The 21,138-nt window shown below is 30.9% G+C and overlaps 1 long non-coding RNA gene and 1 pseudogene across 2 annotated transcripts; one reads left to right on the forward strand and one right to left on the reverse strand.

Moving 5' to 3' along the window:
- Positions 1-304: 304 nt before the first annotated feature.
- LOC148611829 (uncharacterized) lies at positions 305-6,509 on the reverse strand. The gene is made up of 3 exons (XR_015924234.1): positions 6,474-6,509; positions 1,528-1,606; positions 305-850 (listed from the first exon to the last, which is right to left on the reverse strand). It is a non-coding gene; the product is annotated as an uncharacterized LOC148611829 (long non-coding RNA).
- Positions 6,510-9,622: 3,113 nt separating this feature from the next.
- LOC148611830 (uncharacterized) lies at positions 9,623-19,725 on the forward strand (annotated as a pseudogene). The gene is made up of 9 exons (XR_015924603.1): positions 9,623-11,592; positions 12,361-12,542; positions 12,945-12,998; positions 13,598-13,686; positions 14,880-15,501; positions 15,929-16,130; positions 16,561-16,740; positions 17,129-17,260; positions 17,878-19,725. The product of XR_015924603.1 is annotated as an uncharacterized LOC148611830 (transcript).
- The last annotated feature ends 1,413 nt before the right edge of the window (positions 19,726-21,138 follow it).

Here is a 21,138-nt window from a genome sequence, read left to right on the forward strand (position 1 = left end):
TTCACATCAAAACATTGTTATTACATAGTCAACTTGGTTTGTAAGATACCAGCATACAAGTCATTACGTGCAAGATTTTGTTGTGTACATGTTCTTCTTTGGACAAAATAATAATTAGATAATACAGATTTACTTGGCACATGATACCACCATTGTAATGTGCATGCACACATTTTCAATTTCTTTAAAAAATAAAAATGACTTGTATGTATTTAATGAGATATTTAGTAATTGTAAATATTTCAATGACATGCATTGACCAAAACAAAAAATGAAATTTATAAAAATGCAAAGATGTTTATTCTTTAAGTCGGGATTTTATGAATATGGAGAATAGAAGTATAAAGAGTTGAAAAAATCGTAGGTTTTAATGCTATTGTATTTTGATGATAATCTTGAATTTAGGGTTTCCAGAAGATCTTTCGAATTCTTCAGTATCAAAAATGAATTAATACCCCTACGGGAGTAACAAGTTGTGTGGTAGGACTGGAGACCCTCTTTGACAAATGTGAGTATAGAAGTTAAAAGTTTTGAAAGAGGTTTTGTGGTACATTTTGCAGATCCAGCTAAAATGAGAAAACCATGAGTTAATTTAAATTGTTTTATAATTGAACCAAGTCATTAATACAATATTCAACGCTTTCAACCGAATCTTATCGCTTTATTATCAATTGAGTTATTGGTGTGTCATTTTACTAAGACTAAGAATCAGAAGGAATAGTGCCTCCAACGTCTGCTCTTATAGAGGTTCCACATAAAGAGCATTCTGTCCATTGTGGAGGTCTGTGCCCCATTCTATGTCCACTTGGTAACAAATTAGTAGTCCTTGGGCTATTAACTCTTCTCCAAGCTATGTGAAACAAAAAAGTATAGAAGTTAAAAGTTTTGAAAGAGGTTTGGTGGTACATTTTGCAGATCCAGCTAAAATGAGAAAACCATGAGTTAATTTAAATTGTCTTATAATTGAACCAATTCATTAATACAATATTCAACGCTTTCAACCGAATCTTATCGCTTTATTATCAATTGAGTTATTGGTGTGTCATTTTACTAAGACTAAGACTTCTCCAAGCTATGTGAAACAAAAAAGAAACCAACAGGTAATGCTATGTTATCATTACATTATATCAACCAATCTGCAAGCAAGTTGTACCATATAAGCAAAAAGTATTTTGATAATTTGATAAAGATAAAATGTTTACAATTTATGCTTAAAATTTTGCCTTAAAGATGAAAGACACAGTACTGATATACTACATATATATATATATATATATATATATATATTGGTGTGTTAATGTCAATACAAAGAGGTTGTTTTTAATTATTGGGTTTAAGCCCGCGTCTAGGCTAGAAAAAGTCCTTTGCTGTTCAGAAAACGGAACATATCATTCCAATAATTGTACGTTATAATATTTCACGAAATGCTTCATTGCATATTTCATTAAATTTACTCAACTCAACTAAGAGTTAAACAAAAAATTATGCGCACAAACCTAAAACCTCTGACAATTAAAGATTACTTACCTCCGGCGTAGAAAATGTCCCCTCTGTTGGTAATAGGAAATGTTTTTCCATTGTTTGGTAAAGGGTCAAGAAAGTCAGCCTACAGTTATATCAGAAACGTACTATTTATGATACCAGAACTTTAACTATAACTCCATATAATCATATTCTATTTTCAAGATAATAATTTGATATCAAATTACTAAAACTAATTTCATTATAAAATTAGATAATGTAGTTGACTACATGAGATTAGGTTAGTTTTCTAATGATTAAATCAGTACTACCTACTGGAATATAACATATTTAACTTAACACTTATCAAAGATAATTTAACTTTCTATAATTTAAAGGCATAACAAAAAAAGTTTAATACAAAGTTTATATCTCATTGCTAACCATTCAGTCAATATTGATGCATTTTAAATGCAAGTGACAATCACCATGTCAGAAATGAGCATCACATATAGAAGAAAATATTTTGAAATGGAATGGGCATTTCTTATATCAGCAAGCTTTGTAAGCTTCGCAATGGTATCTAATATGTAGACTGACAATAAAGTATATTCATGTTTCTCTTTACTACAGTCGGGCTGTATATTTGCAGAATCGTAACAGTAGTCTAGAGTATTAATAAAACCTCGATAGTAGTGTGTCATACTTGACCATTTATGTTTTCTCTTACAGGCATCTCTAGCAACATTTTTATTTCAGTTTGAACGAGTATTATTTTTTTGAACAGATACTGGAAATTATCCGTTCTCCACGGATTTGGGAATATTCAACACATATCATATGATGTAACCAAAATATTCACACGCACCTGACGGCATGTTTAAATCCCAAAAAGAACATGATTACTATTATTACCATCCTGGATACCATTCTTTTGATTACCGCTTTAACCTTGGTTTCCTTGAGTACTCTTTCCTTAGCTTAGAAAAAATAAGCCTTAGTTTGCATAATACAATCGGAGTTGTATTTTCTAAAAGTAGGGTAATGTTCTTGACAACAGCATGTGAAACACTAGTACAGCGGATATACATTTACGTTCATCCACGTTTTCCCAAGCATTTCAGAAATATATCACAATAACTTCCGTTAATAATAGGAAAAGATTCGAAGTCTATAAAAAGAAATTAATTTATTGTTTACTAAACGGAATTTTAACCTCTAAATTTTTATTTGTTTAAATCTAAGGAAATGTTATTTTTTTTCTCTGTAAGGAACAGTTTTTTTGTTACTCTCGGGAATTCAGTCTTTTTTTTTTTCGTTGGTACAATGGAAAACCGTTGAGAAAATTAAGACACAAGCAATAACCATTAGAGCTCATACGGCTTTGTGTTGTTCTTTACAATAATTATCACGAAAATGGAACGTTGAAAAATTATAGTCTGCTCTAGCTACTTAACACATAACACTATAACCCGTTTATATGCAATGTATCTATTTAAAAATAACGTATATAATAATAATAATAATAATAATAATAATAATAATAATAATAATAATAATAATAAACAGGATAGATTAATAAACAAATATAGATAAATAATATATGGAAAGCCAAAACTAAATAAATATATACTATTCTATTTTGAATAGTTCGTATTTTGCGATAACAATAGGTTCGTTGTCGTAAAACTGTTATCTTTGTTATTGGGGTGTTCATGTAATGTTAAATAATGGAAAAATATTTATAATACTGGTATATATTATGTTTAAAATCGTGTTTCCCCTAAGCAACACAACAATCTAACCTATATCGTGTAAAATCTCTTCAGTCATTTTTTGTAGATGTTGTCCCCTTTTCCTGGATTCCGCTAGGTTAATAAATGAGTTCAAAACTTTAAATTCATAATTCATTCATTTGGACCTTATTACAAATGAACTGTTTTTAAAAGTTTAACAAAATAATGGCTTTATATATTATGATTTCAGTGCAAACGAGACGATGCATGTATAAACACTCTACCTCTTAATACTGAAATTGATTTGAGTTGTGACCATTTACATTACTCACTATGATTTGGCGATACCGTTTTTCGACAAGTACTTTGAGTAATTGTGCACTACTTATTGGAGTACTATTTCTGTATTGCTAAGAAACACAGTTTATGGAGCGAATAAATAAATACCCTTTAAAACAATATTTGGTAGATATATTAAATAGCAGTCTACGATATGTGAATGATAACTTTGCACCTAACATCTACAACTTTAATATCTATACTAAAAATATATATTCTGCGGTTTTCTTTGATTAAAGTATACATTGATGGTAAATAATTCCGTTTCTTGATCTAAATGTTCTTATCCATAATGGTAAATTTGATACATAAATAACGATAAAAGAGTTGAATTTACATTTCCTATTGATAGATAATGACATCCTCTTGTCACCATTATGTGGTATTTACATTACAAAGTTCGTTTGATTTGCTCATATTTGGAACATTGTTTCACGCAAATAAATCATAATATAACCGAGAAATTACAGTATCATATCATCGATATAATAAGCTCGTAAAACATATATATTTTGTGAACACCGATGTAAGAAATTAATTTTTTATATACGGAAGTACTTGTAAACAATTAATACGTGGTGGTATCTCCCACCCTATATGTTATGGTAATATCTACACAAAGCACGGAAAGGTCATTAATAAACTAATAACTAAACCATTAAATAGGCTAATACTTGTATAGTATAAATTCCTACTTACACCATATACCATCCACTAGTTATCCATTTCCCATGGTCCCAATTCCCATTCCCTATTTCCCATAGAAAAATCCCATTCCTCAATGTCCGCATCCCCATTCCCCATTCCTCATAGAAAAAAATCCCATTCTCTAATGTCCACATCCCCATTCCCCAATTCTCATAGACAAATCCCTTTTCCCCATTACATATTTCTTATTTGATATTAACATTATCAAAATAAAATTTATATTTATAAAATCTTCAACATTTAAACTGTTATTTTAAATTTAATTTTATATATCTTTCATGTCAATAAATACTTTGAAAAACAATTTCCAAATATTCACCATTCCCTATCCCCCGTTCCCAATTTCCCATCTTCCCCATATACCATAAAATGGGAAGATTTCCCCATACAAGTGCTGTTCTTGGTATTACAATTGACTCACTCATACGGCCTTTACATAGAAACTAACACACTATATCTAAATAGGATTGTTTTGTATGATACGGACTGTGTCTTTATTGTATGACTTATGATGTACCGTGGTTCTTAACCCCTGTATTGGAAGAATTGTGATTGACAAAAATTACGATGAGGACATAACTGTTTTAATCTGGTCAAGAGCTGGTATGTCAGTAGACCGCTAGTAGTCCTTTGTTTGTTGATTTGTGTAACGTATAATCAGTTTCTTTATTTCTGTTTTATCAAAGGGCTCAGACCTTTTGGAACTGATTTTTATGTGTGTGCATTTGTGTGATATTTTTCACATTGACCTGATTAAAATGGGGGGGGGGAGGTTGTGATCATACCGAAGTACTTTTGCCTCGCCCATTTTTGGCGCATGTCCCAGGACAGAAATTTATGGCTTTTATATGTATTGTTTCGTTTTCACTTGCAATTTATTTTTACTACTGGAGTATATTTGGGCAACTACTTCACTGTTCATATATATAATGTTTTATGGGACGGTTGCATCGGAATTGGTGTTTAATCGTGGATCATTGAAGACCCATGGATAGCCTTGATCAGACATTTTTCATCCTGATGGAGTTGATGTCTCTTTGACATACTCACCATTTCCACATTTCCACATTCCATATTTTGCATTTTCGGTTTTATGAAACTATGTCCTTATTGTTGTCGTGTTTATGCACCATCATGTGAAACATGGCTGATGACATTTTCAAAAATTGCTCTATAATCTAAGGTTGAAATAAATATCTCAACTAAATTTCTCAAAAAACATTGCTTACTTTGTTTAAAACAAACCTAACATGAAACAAGGACATTAAAATGCGTCATTTCAATAGTGTATATGTTTTTAAACGTCATCATATTGACGAATGTGGTCTTTAAAAGGTAGACATTTATAGATTATAGACAAATAGGAAATATTACTAGAAAACGGAGACGACCTGCTAGAGATTGATATTATCTTTAATTTAAAAAGTATTCTCGGAGTTGTGATTTTACTTAATTGGTGAGTTGTTGCTCCTCACTTTATTAGTATTATATGTTATAACAAATTTATTTAATCAAATCTTAAAACTTATAACAAACGTAGTTAATAAAAGTGTATGTATGTAAGTTATCACAAATACGTCATATGATTTATCCTAATAATCAGGTATTATGAAATATATATATATATATATACAACGTCTCAGAATGTGACGACTCTATTCGCTACACTGCTCCATCGGATCAAATTGATACAGGGAAGATAATGTAAACTTATATAAGGGTCTGAAAAATGCCCAATATATATATATATATATATATATATATATATTCATGATTATGAATATTGTAAAATATGTACAACAAAAGGAAACTTTACACAACAATATATATAATTGATTAGTAAAAGGAAGGATTTTTCGCCATTGAATTCTAATGATGTTTGCACATGCCCAATAAAAATGGTGATTTGAACACTTCCGCTAGAGCACCATGCTTGTTTTGAAAGTACTTTAATTTTATATTAATGCTTAATTTCGTATATTACTGACACATTATTAAACGATGAAAGATGCATGAATCAAACTTATTTGTAAGGCAGAAATGTAGATACAAAATATGCAGAAATAATCTCAAAGTAGTAGAACATTTTTAATTGTCTGGTCGATGCAATTCTAACATTGTATAATATCATCTCATTGTGATGTTCATTTTCAATGTAATATTTGGTATCTTCGCATTATATCATGAAACTATTCCTTTATACATTTACAGCTATTTTGTGTTACTTACCATTATTACCAGCATGGTTACTTACGTAAAAAGAGGCACATGCGCAGTAAATAATTCTTGAAAAGGAATAAAATGTGATATTTTACTTAAGTTCAATTTGGTTTTATTATTATCATTTTTTTTATTGTTATTGTTGTTATTTGTAGAATGAAAACATCAGTGACATTAATAAATTTAGACACGCAAATACGTGCCAATCAAACATTGCAAATTTCGTTGTGCACGTGACTTCTATAGATAGAATTATCGAAGTCCAAATGAAAGTTGTAAACAAGAAGTACTTAAAAAATGTGATAAGAAGCTATCGCTCCAGATACGAGTATTTTCACAATTTGCAATACTAGGTAAGATGCTTCAATGTTTTAGAGGTTGAATATTACGAAATCGCTAATTTTGGTAGATAAAATCATTGAAATAACACAATAAGATAAGTCTGGCTAGCCGGCTTGAATATATTATTGGCTGGTTTACTAGCAGATATTCCGATCAAGTTGATTCTAAACAAAAATATAATTCATATTTGGATGTTATATTGTAACATATTTCCACGATGCAATGTGTTACCTCTTATTGGGAGCATAAGAACAAAACAATATAGGAAAAAAATAGATAAAAATAGTACTCAAAACCAAAAATATTGAAATAAGAGGCAAATCTATCACGTTAGTATATCATGCATAATACAAAAACTTAAACGTTCCCTTGTGAAAATTCCTTTCATTTTGTCATTGGACTATTATTCAACATAGGTCTTATGTTAAGACACGACACAGCTTTATGTGGATCTTCTAAGAAACGACACAATACAATGGTGATACCACATTTGATATGCTGATATGATAATTGTAATGATTCATCTATTTTTTTTTAATATCTGTCATATATAGTACTAAGAAATTGATATAGAGGTAGATATAGGCTGGCCCTGACAAGATATTAGAATCAGTTGTTAATTATGTTAAACAAATAAACAAACAATGACAAACAATAACCAATCATACAATACCAAAAACAACAACAACTGACACAACAAAACAGAACGCAAATATTTCGAATTATCATATATTTTGCACACATATAGGAAAAGCCTTGAAATATCGTATTTTTTAAAATTTCAATAATGAATGTATGTGTACTATGTAGCTACATCAAATTATTATGTTTTAAATATGTGTATGCTTTCCTCTAAATGAAAAAAAATATCTGTTTTAATCCTTAGTTTTGCTGTCTTTCACCATTAGTTGCCATAAAGTAAGCAATTAAATCCATCAAAAACAAATCAAGTATAAACCATTCTTATATTTTGTAAGTTTTTTTAATATAACAATATTACTTTAAATGACAGCCACTTGCCCCTATATAGATATCAATGCATATGCAACATAACATTTGTTTGTCTCTATTGATTCTTTTAAGTATATCGTACAATGACATACTGTACATGTTGTTTTGTTTTGAAGTCTGTTTATTTTGACATGTTCTAAAGTATACTATACTTATTTACCAAATTGATTGTCAAACCAATACATCATAGAATAATTTTACTGCTTATGGTAGCTCACTTAATGTTTTTCTTTACATTTTTAGTATCATTTAGATAGAAAAGCAAACATTATGATCTACACTAAAACTTAGTTCATCACAGCTGGAGTGAACAGTGCCTGCTTCTTGTAATACACCAATCGTGCTGTTTTTTTAAATCTAATGGAAAGGAAATGAGATCTATGAGAGATTGTGGTTTTTAACCAAATTGGAAACAGACAGTCAATATCGATCAATCAGGTCATATTGATCGTAACCAATTTGCAATGACTACTTAAATCTAATGGCAACTTACCTTTCCTCGGTATTTTTGTCAGTCTACCAGCTTTAAGTTGGAAAGTATATGAGATAAAAGACCAAAAGTTCATATGCAGGCGCCTCTTGATATTTACTTAAATGAAAGGTAAGTAGACAATTGGGAAATCAAAGTAGTCTCAGTTAAAGAAATGCACTAACTTGCTTTCCTTATGTTACAGTATTTTTTGGAAAAAAATTGTTTCATAGAATTGAAGAAAAAACATTAGCAATTGGAGGTGCACAATTTGATTCCATGCCTTATTTGTGTTGCTACATTCATTATTGTTTTACTCAGAATTATTTTTCATAAAGTAAGATTTCTTGTGGTACGTATACATATCTTCTATCTTAAAACGGTTTTGATTGGAAAATATTTTTTTCAGTTTTTCTTTAATTGGGGATGTTAGATTATGGTATATAGAATGAAATTACCTTAAGAATGTTAGCCATTACATGGAATATTAGTGCTAACCTTTGATTCTTTGTAAGTTCGTCAGGATTTTTCAAATCAAATATCTGAAAACATCTTGTGTGGACAACGGTTTAAGGCCATTACAAAAATGGTAACAATGATTTGATTTTCTTTCTTTCTTTCTTCGGAAACGTTGTAGCTGTATTATTTTAATGCCTTGTGTAACCATATCTGCATGATCAAATAAATTATTTGTTTTTAAACCAATAATTTGTTTTTAACAATTCATCTTACACTCTAATCCTCACTAATTTTGTCAAAACCTCGAATTGTTTGGTCATTTGTTTGTAGCTTAGTCCTTTATTGCATCAAATTAGGTTTTAAGGTTAAACACAATCAGTTCACGAAATACTGAATTGCCAAAAATAAAATTATTAGAATTGTAATAAGCTATTCTTCATGTTTGCAGTTTATTTGTTTTTTTTTTTTTTGTTTTTTTTTGTGGGAGTGGGGGTGATTGTTATTATTTCTTTTCCTTTTTTAAACAGCAATGGAAAATAACGAAACCAGAATATTTCAAAAATAAAATATTAAAATTATAGAAAAAATAAATAAATAAATAAAAAAACACAAAACAAATCAAACACGAAATGAATTTTGTGTGAAAAATGAGTTTTCAATGTCGAACTTACTTTGTTTTTACTTTTTTCTATCTTTTTTTAATTACTTTTTCGTTTTCCTAATTTTTTGTAACACTTTTATCTGATAAGTTTTACTTTGTAGATACATTGCAGGAAAAGATGAAACAACTTTAGATGAGAAATATTTGGTGAAAACAAAGTTAACTCCAAACAGACAACAAACAAAAAACAAATTATTAACAAGAATAAGGTACTGGTAATTTAAATTTCAAGTGAATATCAGAAATATGTGTCAAATAACTGCTTTAAATTTTGGAATGATTATTTCAATGTGATGTTATGTGGCCCTTTTAAACCGTTATAATTTAAACATCGTAATACATATCTAAATACGTCCTCCAACCAAAAAGGTTATTATAAAAGCAATCTCTACAAGATATAATATAGAAATATCATTTTTAATGCGGGCAATTGTTCATTTACCTCTAGAAGTTAGCGTCTAATAAAAAAGAAGGCGTTTATAATGATTAAATGACCAATCTTCTTTATACAATCAATTGTGTTTATTACATTAGTATATTTTAAAATGACACACTGAATCGGCAAGTCAAGAATAGTTTTTTTCCTCATCTCAACATAAAAATATCCTTTTTCTAGTATTTAGTGCACACAAATTTTGAAATATCATGGTTTGCTTCGATTTATATCTTAATTCTATAACAATACCTAATTTTCCAAAACTTTTTCGTTTGCAAAATGTAGTAATTAACAGCTGTAGAAATTGGAAACCAAACTAACGCATAACATGTGGGTACATAAAAAAGAAAAATCACGAAATTAATTATTATAGAAGAATCATATTAAAGTGAGTCAAAAATTGTTGTTACTTACATGGCCAACGGGAGATAATCTACAAATAGATAAATCATGATTTTCAAATTTCCCATTTTACTTTGCTTGTTTTGTGAAACGCCTTTTAATCTTCCATTTTTTATTAAAATGAACCAACATTAATGGTTTTGTATTTCTTGTTTGTTTGAGCAAACGGAATGGAACTGAATGCCAGTAACACGAAACTCGATTGTAATTTGCATTGCAAAATGAATAAATATCTTATTGTAGATCATTAAAATTTATTAGTCAAATTTGAATGATTGATAAATATACATATATATACACTATGAATTGTAAGTGCATATGAAGTATTTTACCTTATGCACAATAAACTGTGCGTTTTGAATACAATGATATACTAATTTCAAGTCTTTAAGAGGCTTTCAATAAACAGTTCTATCATTACAGTCATATGTATTATTCATAATAAACATAGAACTGAAGATTTTTCTAGAGAGTCGTAAAGGAGGTTATTCTTTTTTATAAAAGTATTATCAATATCGGTCATTATTTCAGTAAGTGTAATGTCGCATTATATAGATAAACTTATTTTAAAGGAGGAACGTTTATATTCGGCGTTTTACACCAATCGCATGTTAGCATCAAAGTAACTTAGACTAATTTCATTCTATTTCAAAGGAAAGCTTGAAAGTCCTTGATGGAATTGAATACGACACAAACATATCACTGATTTTAAGAGTTACGTACCTTACCCTAGGTCTAACACCTTAAGGCATCCGACCCATAATAAAACCTTCTGGTCAATTTTCCGAAGTTTACCGAGGTGTCTTATTTCTTTTCACATCGGTAATTTTCGTAAAGTAAATGAAAGTACACTTAATTGTTATTCAATTTTTAAGAATGAAATAAAATACTTTGAAATTGTATATTTTCAATAAAAATATTGCATAATCCCTTTTTCTATAAAAAAAAATATTGCATGTTATTTTACGAATCGGAAATAAAAATTGCAGTTCATTGCATAACAACAACACAACAACATGGCTTTCTAGGTCGTCTGCCGGGATAGACGTGGGCGATTTTCTAAGCCCTCCAGCACTCACAGTGAACCAGACAGTCGAATCTTCACTAAGAACATAGAAATTGACATAATTATGGTGTAGGTCATATTTGTATGTCGGAGGTAACGGGTTGTGAGGTGTGCTGTCCCGAATTGACAAACTTGAAATGAAATGTGGACTCGGTGGCTACCTGTATGTGCAACGTATGGCTTGTAACGAGTTGAACCGAGTTGCATATGGTACAACGCACAATGACAAGAAAAGCTCCAAGGGGAGTCCAAGTTTCAGTATAAATACAAAGCTTGGGGCAGGTAAGAAACAATGTGTCTAGCTTATCAGTTTGATCAGTACAACGTCATATTACATATATACATTTGTAGGTCCCCATTACAGACAGGGCCTCACTCCGTAGACTACGTATAGGGAGCAATACTCTGACTGAAACTAGTATGGTATTTCTTAGGGTGGGGCAAAGTTACATCAGAAATGGGGGTGGGGTCAGATGAGAATAACCTGATTTCTAGACTTGTTCTCAACCTGTTAATGTAATTCTAGTCGAATACCCACACTGTCATTTTCAAATCTCTACTTTGTGAAAGCATGCACACCAGATGAACTTAAAAATAGTTAACAAATGCCATTTTTTTACCAGTCAATGTCAAAAAAGGGCAAAATCATTAAAATGATTACCATTACATACAAACATTAAAAGAAAAAGACAATAGTAAACAGCAAAATATGCCCATTTCAAGGCTTGTAAAAATAGTCTCAAGTACTTAAATTTACAGAATAATGGTTCATTCATGTTGAAAATTGGCTTTGAGCCAAAATGCCCCGAAAAAAAGTAATATAAAAGTTCAAGCTTTACGAGCCTGAACAACAAAAATACAACTTCATTTGGTGTAAAAGTGATTTATTTATTTCCATTGAAATTTTGGAATGGACTATAAATAATAGGCTTCAAATCATGATTATGTGTGATGCTGCTACTGTAATTTGAGATGTATATATATGTACTTTGTATGATATTTTGTACAATTGTGTTGAACATTATGATTTATTTTGAATCTTTCTTTCAGCAATGATACATGCCTTAGGGGGTCCACAAAGAGTGAACAATGTCCTTTACACACTAAACCTACCCCCTATTTCCCATAAAAATTTAAAAGTGATGGAAAGAAGAGCAGGGGAAATGATAGAAGGTTTCCCAAACTTAAGTATGGGAGCAGAGAGGCAGAGAGGCTTTTGAAGCTGAAATGAGGTTAGTTATTTTGTAACATTAATTAAATGCATCTGTTAGAAATGTACATGTACTTGTATATCACTAACTGAAAGTGTTTTAAAATGTGTAAGAAATTATACTGAAGCCATGACCTTGGCAAGGAATCAAAAGATACAAGAGACAAAGGAATAATGTTTTATCTTTGTTTTCCACCAAAAGTTGTATAGATCTACAGAAAGGTATTATTTATTATTATAATCTGAATTTTATATTATGCACATGCACTGCACATGTCAATTGTGTATGTGTATAATTTCAAAATTGAATAGATATAACAATAATAAGAAAAAAGGTCCATTGTTTATGTATTATCTTGCATGATTGTATATTCATTTTCTATTCGGATTTTTCAATATTTTGAAAAAAATATTTATTCAACAGGAACTTTAATACTATAGAAGATGAAAATACAGCTAATAATACTTCAGAAGATGTGTAGGTATTATTATTGTTTATATTCTATGTGAAATAATGCAGTTATTGCTTTTACAATGCAACAAAAAATAGTTTGAAAAAGTTACATATTGGCCATACAGTCTGTAAGTGTAAATACATGTACATCAATTCGAACTCACTATGGATTATGGTATCCTGTCAATTTCAAAACAGTATTACACTTTAACATCAGTTATATTTAGTCCATGCCAGTATGTTACATGTAAGGGTAATCAAGAAAACCAAGATTGTATTGGAAATCAAAAGAATGTTATCCAGGGACAAGGACAAGACAGGGAAAACAGACATACACAACAAAATAACATGAAATAATATGTGTAAAACAACAAATGTAAATGAGCAAATAAGACTCCACTAAAACTGGGAGCATGGAACAGGTGCACCGGTAGGGTAAGCGTCATCTGCTTTTCAAGAAACATCTGTCAATAGTAACATTGTTTTAAATGTATATGTATTTTAATTGCTTCTTGGTAACTAAAATTGTTTGGTTTCGGTATAAAATACAGTACACCTCTTAACATATTTTGACCCTAACATTTTTGGTTTTGTTTTCAATTTTGTAGATTTTATTTTGACAGATATGCATCTGGGCCTGCTGTGAAGTCTTTCGGAATGACTGTTTGTGCAGACCATGGATGGCAAAAAAGAGGATTTGATAGTTTAACTGGTAATGCACAGTTTTACTCTACATAATTTAAATAGAATGTAGGGAGGCTTTTGGTATACATGTGATTTTTTTAACAAAAGACTTGAAATAATTATGAATCTGTCTTCGTACGAATAATGCAAAATCTGAAAAATGTGATACACCTCAAAAGATGGCTACATATTTTTATTTTTGTAATTAAGTTGTTTTATTGGTCTATACTATGAAAGTATTAATTATTCATTCAAATCTGCCTGCTCTTAGGAGATAATCAACATTGAAAATCCAATAGATTCTATTGTATTTAAGTGTTATTTACAGAGTTATCTCCTTTAATTTGAAATCTACAGTGCATTCCATATAATTGTTATCTCCTAAGAACACGGGTTATATTAAAAACTGAATAGTAATTTCTGTTTACTTTGGCAATTAAAAAAAAATATCAAAAATAAAAATATGTAGGCTTTTTACCCATGAATCACATTTTCCATGATTCTTAGCTGCAGTGCTACTTATGTGCTTTGCTGGTTAAAGCCTGATACAGGTACACCGGCAGAAGTTGAACCCTGACCAAATGGCACCAATATAGTCATTTAAGCTGGATACCACTTTTGTTTTTTACCTTAATGGAATCGGTCTCGTAACTTTATTACTTGCATATACATTTATAAGATTTCATGAATAGACAATCTGACAGAAGGACTACGCAATTTTTATCTTCCCAAATATTTGGTTCTGGAGGGTATAATCAGCAGCAAAACAGAATATCCCTCTTAATGTCCCCTGCTGCTGGAAGAAGACATGAAAATACTGGTGTCCATCCATGTGTGTGTCCATCACATTGAACAGATTATGTTTGACAAATTTTACAAGAGTTATAGGAATTTGCAGAATTTATTCATAATACACCATAGATACATTTTGTGGGCACAAATCAATGGCAGCCGAGCAATGGATTTTGTTCAAATTTTATTGGATTGTTAGTCATTATATGTAGTTTATCTAACTATGCCTCCATTTTTGTTTCAAAAAATGTTACAGGAGTTTAGCTTTATTGCAGAGGTTGGGCACTTGTGGTTATGTTTAGCAATCTTTTGCGAAAAATGTAAAATCATAATTTTATATAAAATTGAGGGGGCTTTCACTAACAAGATAAAACAATTGACTGGAAACTGTTGTAGGCCTTATCGTGATCATAATGGAATAATATTCATGACTATCTATAGGTCTAACTTTTTTGATGAGCAAACGTGAGGATGGTAATAAAGTTGTTAAAACTGTTATTAAACATCGCACATGTGGAACATATAAATGGTGGTAAAAATAGACCTGGCAGAAAGCCAAAACCACACAGATGTGTATGAAACCATAAAGGATCAGCAAGGCTGATGGAGAGTTTGGCCGGAATGCAGGCTATCAAAGAGATGATGGAGCAAGGAACACCTGTGAAAACAATTGAGGGGGATGGGGATAACACTTTGGTAGCAAGGCTGAAAGCAGAACTTGCTTTAACAGTTACAAAAAAATTGGATAAAAACCATACATTAAAAATATTTCTGCTAAATTGTACAGTCTTCAGAAAACTGACCAAGATGTTAAACTCAGCAGCTTGGTAATAAGACATTTGACCAAATCACTCAAATATGTCTTTGCCAAAAACCAGGGTTGCCCAGATGACCTGAAAGAAAACCTAGAAGCCTTGATTCCTCACCAATTTGGAGATCATGACCTCTGTAAACCCAGTTTTTGTGGCTATAAAAGAAAACCTGGCATAAAATATCTGCACAAAAGTTTACCGTACAAAGCTCCCCTTAGTAATACAGTACTAAAGGAAACTACGCTGACTTTTTGTATCGCGCTAGAACTCTAACAAATAGGCTTCTGGAACAGGGTTATGTTGCTACAAGATTGAAGTCATCACTACAGAAGTTTTATGGTTGTCATCATGAACTCGTGGATCGTTATAACTGATTTATTCAACGGGTCAGTTTTCCTTTCCTCGTTTGTCTACCCGGACTTGACTTTTTATGAGCAACTCGGCGGGTGTTTCTAGAAAAGCAGAGGACGCTTACCCTACCGGTGCACCTGGTCAATGCTCCCAGTTTTTAGTGGAGTCCGAGTTGCTCATTTACTTTAGTTACTTTGTATGTTTGATTTTAGTTAATTTATATTCTTTGTTGTGTATGTCTGTTTCCATGTCTGGTCTTTGTCCCTGGATTACATTCTTTTGATTACCGCTATATTCTTGGTTCCCTTGATTACTTCTTCAAAAGATTTTTGAGCCAGTGATTACCAAATCAGTTGTTTATTCTGATTTAGGGTCCAGCCAAGCATGTGAACATGCTAACAGAGCAACATCTTTACGTGCTCCCAAACATCTTCACTATGGAGAGATTGAAAGCTTGGATTTCCGTGTCAAAGCCTCAGCTGCTTGCATTAATGAAGGGAGAAAGTACTTGTCTGAGGTTAAGAAGATATGAACTTCTATGCTAGTTTTTTTTTTTTCAAGCATGTTATTACCTTGTATGATTTCAATTGAGAGCATGATTAAGAGAAAAAATATTCTAAAATTGATTTATATTTATGTCCCAGTTCAAACTATAATTCTGCATACTTTTTGTACAAATGTAGACCTAATGAAAGACATCTTTTTGAACAATTTCTATTACATGTATTTCAAATTATATGTAAAAATTAATTATTTAAAATTTAAGTCACACCATAACTTTTAAATCGAAAAGCATTAAAATCACTTGTCCTTTGCCAAAATTCTGTTTTGTGCTTTGTTGCAATTTTACGTCACTGTCATGTACCCGATACTTATCAAAGGACAATTTCAGGTATAGTAAATATGATCATCTAATATCAACATATCGGCTATAGAAGTATGCAAAGTACGGCAAAAATGGGGTTTCCCCAGGCAGCTGTACAGTTTCATATAACTTAAAGAAAGAGAAAAGCCTCAAGGAAAGTCCATATTACCAGAACTGAAATTACGCCGCCAAAAATTAAAGGAAGAAAGATCAACTTCCAAAGGAGCATGTGAGGCGTCAGAGGGTGTAAGCTATGAGTTCGGTATGTACAACAGAGTTAGACCAATCCTAAAATGAAGGTTTATGATCTGTTTAGATTCTAGTCACATATTAACTTTGTATACCTTTTGTAGCAAGTTAAAATTATCTACAATGGAAAACCCATTGGTACATTCATCTGGAAAGGCTGAAGTACATTTATGGGTGAAATTTGCCCTGTTTTGTGAAAATTGATATTTGAGGACAGTTAAAGTTTTACTTGCTGTTGTTGAAGATGAATTGCCTATATACTCAAATAAGGGTTAAAATAAGTTAATTGTGAACATAACCAAATTTTTGAATTTTGTGAATTACTATCAACATTTTAACATAAAATTAAACTCTCTTCGTCAACTGCATAGACTCAAACAGATATGGTTGTTTCTTTTCAGGTATAAGTCTAACAGAACAGGCAGATGACATTGAAATGATTCCTGATGCTATTCCAAAGCCAGCATATACATCAGTACCACCTTTGGCCAATCCAACGTTTGTTCTAATAGATTTAGAAACTACAGACTTGAGTAAGTAATAGTACTTTCCAGGTACCCAATCAGGTCTACAGAGAAAAAAATATACAATTATGCAATTTGTAAAATCCTTGTTCCTATACGCTAACATTTACAATAAACAATGACATGTCATGTTTGATGAAATTAGCTTTATGTCTGAGGTCTTGAAATATGAGGATGTTTTACTTACTGAAATGCCTACATTAAGCTAGATTTTTTGTTACATTTTGAATCCAATTATACATTTATATACCAAATATCTAAACCATTCATTCCATGCATATGGGACCGCTTCGATGGTAGCATGCTCACCATAAGTGTAACAATTTGTAAGATTGATCACACTAAAGACTTTAAAGTTAGTAGATACTGCTGTCAACATGTTAGTCAAAAACAATGCATGTAGGAGAAAGAATGAATATTTGGTGGCTATAAGTCAAAGCTAGCACAATAAAGATCTGATTCGGTATGTTAGACTACTTCAAAGTATAGTCTGTTTGTTCAAACATACATTCTTAAGAGATCTGCTAAAGAACAATCAATAAAGGTCATTTATATATTATGCAAGACTGGGCAAGGAGAATATGCATGAAACTATTCAAAATTTATTCCAATTTATTTTCTGACAGTCAGAAGAAATATATTTCCATACATTATGCAGATAGCAGCAAAAGAACACAGAACACAGATTAATTTCAGTCGATACGTGTCTCCTGAAATGCCAATGTCTGATGAAGCTGAACAAGTACCTGGGATTGTTTGGAATGGACAAAAACTTTTTTTAAAAGGGGTAGAACTTGATTTTGTTAATATTAGGGCTGCCATATTAGATTTTTTCTTTGGTTTAAAAAGTTCAAAAATGTTTTAGCTGTAGTTGTAGCACATAAAGGGAAAAGTTTTGATTTTCGAGTTTTGTCAACAGCTGTTTATAATTGTTGAATGTTTGATAATTTTACAGAAACTGTAGTAGGACTTGTAGACTCATTAGCTTTATTTAGATCACAATTTTAACAAATAGGAAAATACAGTCAACCTTATCTAGCACAACATTTTTGTAAGAAAATCAATAATGCACATAATGCTGAACATGATGTAAAGATGCTTGACAAAATACTTATTACAGCAAATATAACCTCTGAACAACTGTTTAATTACTCATATCAAACAAATAGTCATCTGATACAGGAAAACTTCATCAAGGCAAAATCTAAGAACTTGCCAAGTTTTCATCCCCTTATTTCTAGTGGTGTAATGAAAATGACAACAGCAGAGAACATGGCTGGGTCAGGTTTAAGCTGTGTACATTAAAAACTTTTATGTTCGTAAAAGGGGTAGATGATCTTCTTGATGTTCTTATGTCAAAGAACATTTTTGGAAAACGAAGGGTTTTAAATGATAAAAAGTCGTCTGTGGTACAGATATTATGCAAGTTTTTTGCAGCATTGTGTTAAAGTGTTCATTAGCTCATTTGAACCATAGTTCTGTATGTGTCATTTAGGACTTATGTATCCCATGCCTTGAAGCAGTGTGTGTATAGTGAAAACGGTGACATTTTTTTCCATGCAATTACTTTGCGTGTGGTTAACCCATTGTTATGAAATTTGGATATTATTTTACTATTGCCTAAAGGAAGGTTCCTACTACTTTGTTAAATGTTTGGTCTATTTTCAACATTTTTTAACTGATTCCTCATAAAAAGTCCTGCTGGTGTTTTTTTTCAATCAGATTTCAGATATCTTATTCAATTTTTGAGTTATAAAGGGTACAAGATGCCCCATCCCAAACAAATGACTCTTATGTTTGGTCTGATTTTGAAATATTTTGATTGAATTTAAAATTTTGTGCATATAGTGTCCAAACCTGTTCTGTTCATAATGAATTGCCCCTATGCTTTAGTGTGCCAAAAACTAATATTGTGTTTAAACTCTCAAGTGATCGGGATTTGACCACTGCAGTTGTATCATTCTGCACTCTGTGAAGCTTTTTATTCTTATTTGATAAAACGTGATCGGCTATAGTTATAATTGTTTTGAAGGACTTGAATTATCTAAGCATGTTGATTAAATCATTTATCGCAATTGAGCAATTATGTTTTCTGAAATACTCTAGTTGATAGATACATTTGTATCACATATTTTTGTCATAACTTATTTTGTTATTTTTTATGTATGCTTAATAAATAATGTTGGTATTATAAATGCATGTAACTAGCCTTCTGCGTTGATGGGGTTCTTGTTTTGTGTTGGCCCTATTGTTTCTTTAATCTCCTGATAAGTATTTTTAAAAAAAAACATATTTTTACTGAAGATTATTCATTGTCGAGAACCATCTCTTGATTCATACCAAATAGAATAAATATGTATTGCAAGACATTACATGACTGTAAACAATTGCAACTTGTGCTTTTATGTGATGGAAAGAATTATGTGAATTTAGAATTCAGAGTATAGATTACTTCTAAATAAATTATTTTATGTTTGTGCAGTTTTTGGTTATTATATGTATGCAGTTAGGATCCCGAGATAAGTGTTGAGGGAACCCTTGTTAGATTTGCTGCCAAGAAGCCAAATATTTATTTGGCTTTGATATTGTCTCATTTATGAAAAAAGATTCTTTTAAACTTTTCTACAAAATAATGACCTCAAGAAATCATTTTTTGAATCGACAGGGAAGAAATCGTCATTCCTAATAATTAGGTTTTTAATTCCATCTTCACTTTGTGTAATAGTGCAATACTCTCATGCACCATAGTCGCACATTTCTATATCTATAGTTTGGAATAGTGATACATGTAAGAATATGAATTCCATAATACCTTGTATTTGAGGTTGGACTTGACCATATACATCTAATGATATTTCTCAGGTGTAAAACTGTCAATAGCAAGGATCAGTTGATTAAATTATTTAAAAAATACACACTTTTGAGGATTGGGCATTAAAAGGAAATTGTTATCAGATTTTAGCCTTTAAGGTGACCTTAACCTTTAACCTTTTGGTTGTTAAATGTCCCTATTATGACACACTATCAAAGTTGTTTGCAAACGTAAAGTATTGTGAAAAACAAAAGAGATAAACTGAAACGAGACACCAACAAAATATATACTTGATTGCCAGTATACATCTCACGACAATGACCTTGGCATTACGAATCTTAATTCATAGAAATTGGCGCGGTAAAAGTCTCCGAATTTTTTTTACAACATAAACAATAACTTAAGTTATTTTTAATGTAAATGTTGAGTGTCTCAAAAAATGTTGCATTTCTGGACTCCTTAATTTCTGAGGTTGTGCCTATTTAGCCTTTTCTTCTATTTCTAATTTTAGTAACAACCATACATGTCTAAAAATAGAACAACCTATAGCTATGAAAATTTTATTAGTTTCAATTGATAAGAACATCTTTATGGTTCCTCTTGAGGTATAAAGTAGTATATTGTATTAAAGTGGTTACTGTCATTTGAATATTTCTTGCACTCCCTAACCCCCAAAATATGACAAAAAAGGGGGGTTATATAACCTACCCCTATGCTAATACCTTGAACATTTTACGGATTTTTATTTCATAGTAAGAACCACTTGACACCTCTGCTTATAACTACTGATAAAAAAAACAAATTATTTTGCTGGTTGTTTTTAAGCCATTTATGGGTCGGATACCTTAAATGAATCATACTTTTTTCATTTATTCATTTTTTCTTTTTGTTATAAAATTTTCCGCTCTGTTTTTATTTTGCTTTTGGATATTTAACATTTTAGTGCGGATAACCTTAGTAAAATAGGGATGCTACTTTCATATTTATATTGTGAAGATAATAGCAGTTACAATGTGTGTAGTGATTGGGAAAGTATTTGAATAAAAATTGTACATTGTATTAAACATACTGTCTG

The sequence above is a fragment of the Perna viridis genome, chromosome 7 (genome assembly GCF_037379345.1).
Source record: "Perna viridis isolate PV_CMFRI_1.1 ecotype Kerala chromosome 7, ASM3737934v1, whole genome shotgun sequence".
In the NCBI taxonomy this organism is placed as follows: Eukaryota; Metazoa; Mollusca; class Bivalvia; order Mytilida; family Mytilidae; genus Perna; species Perna viridis.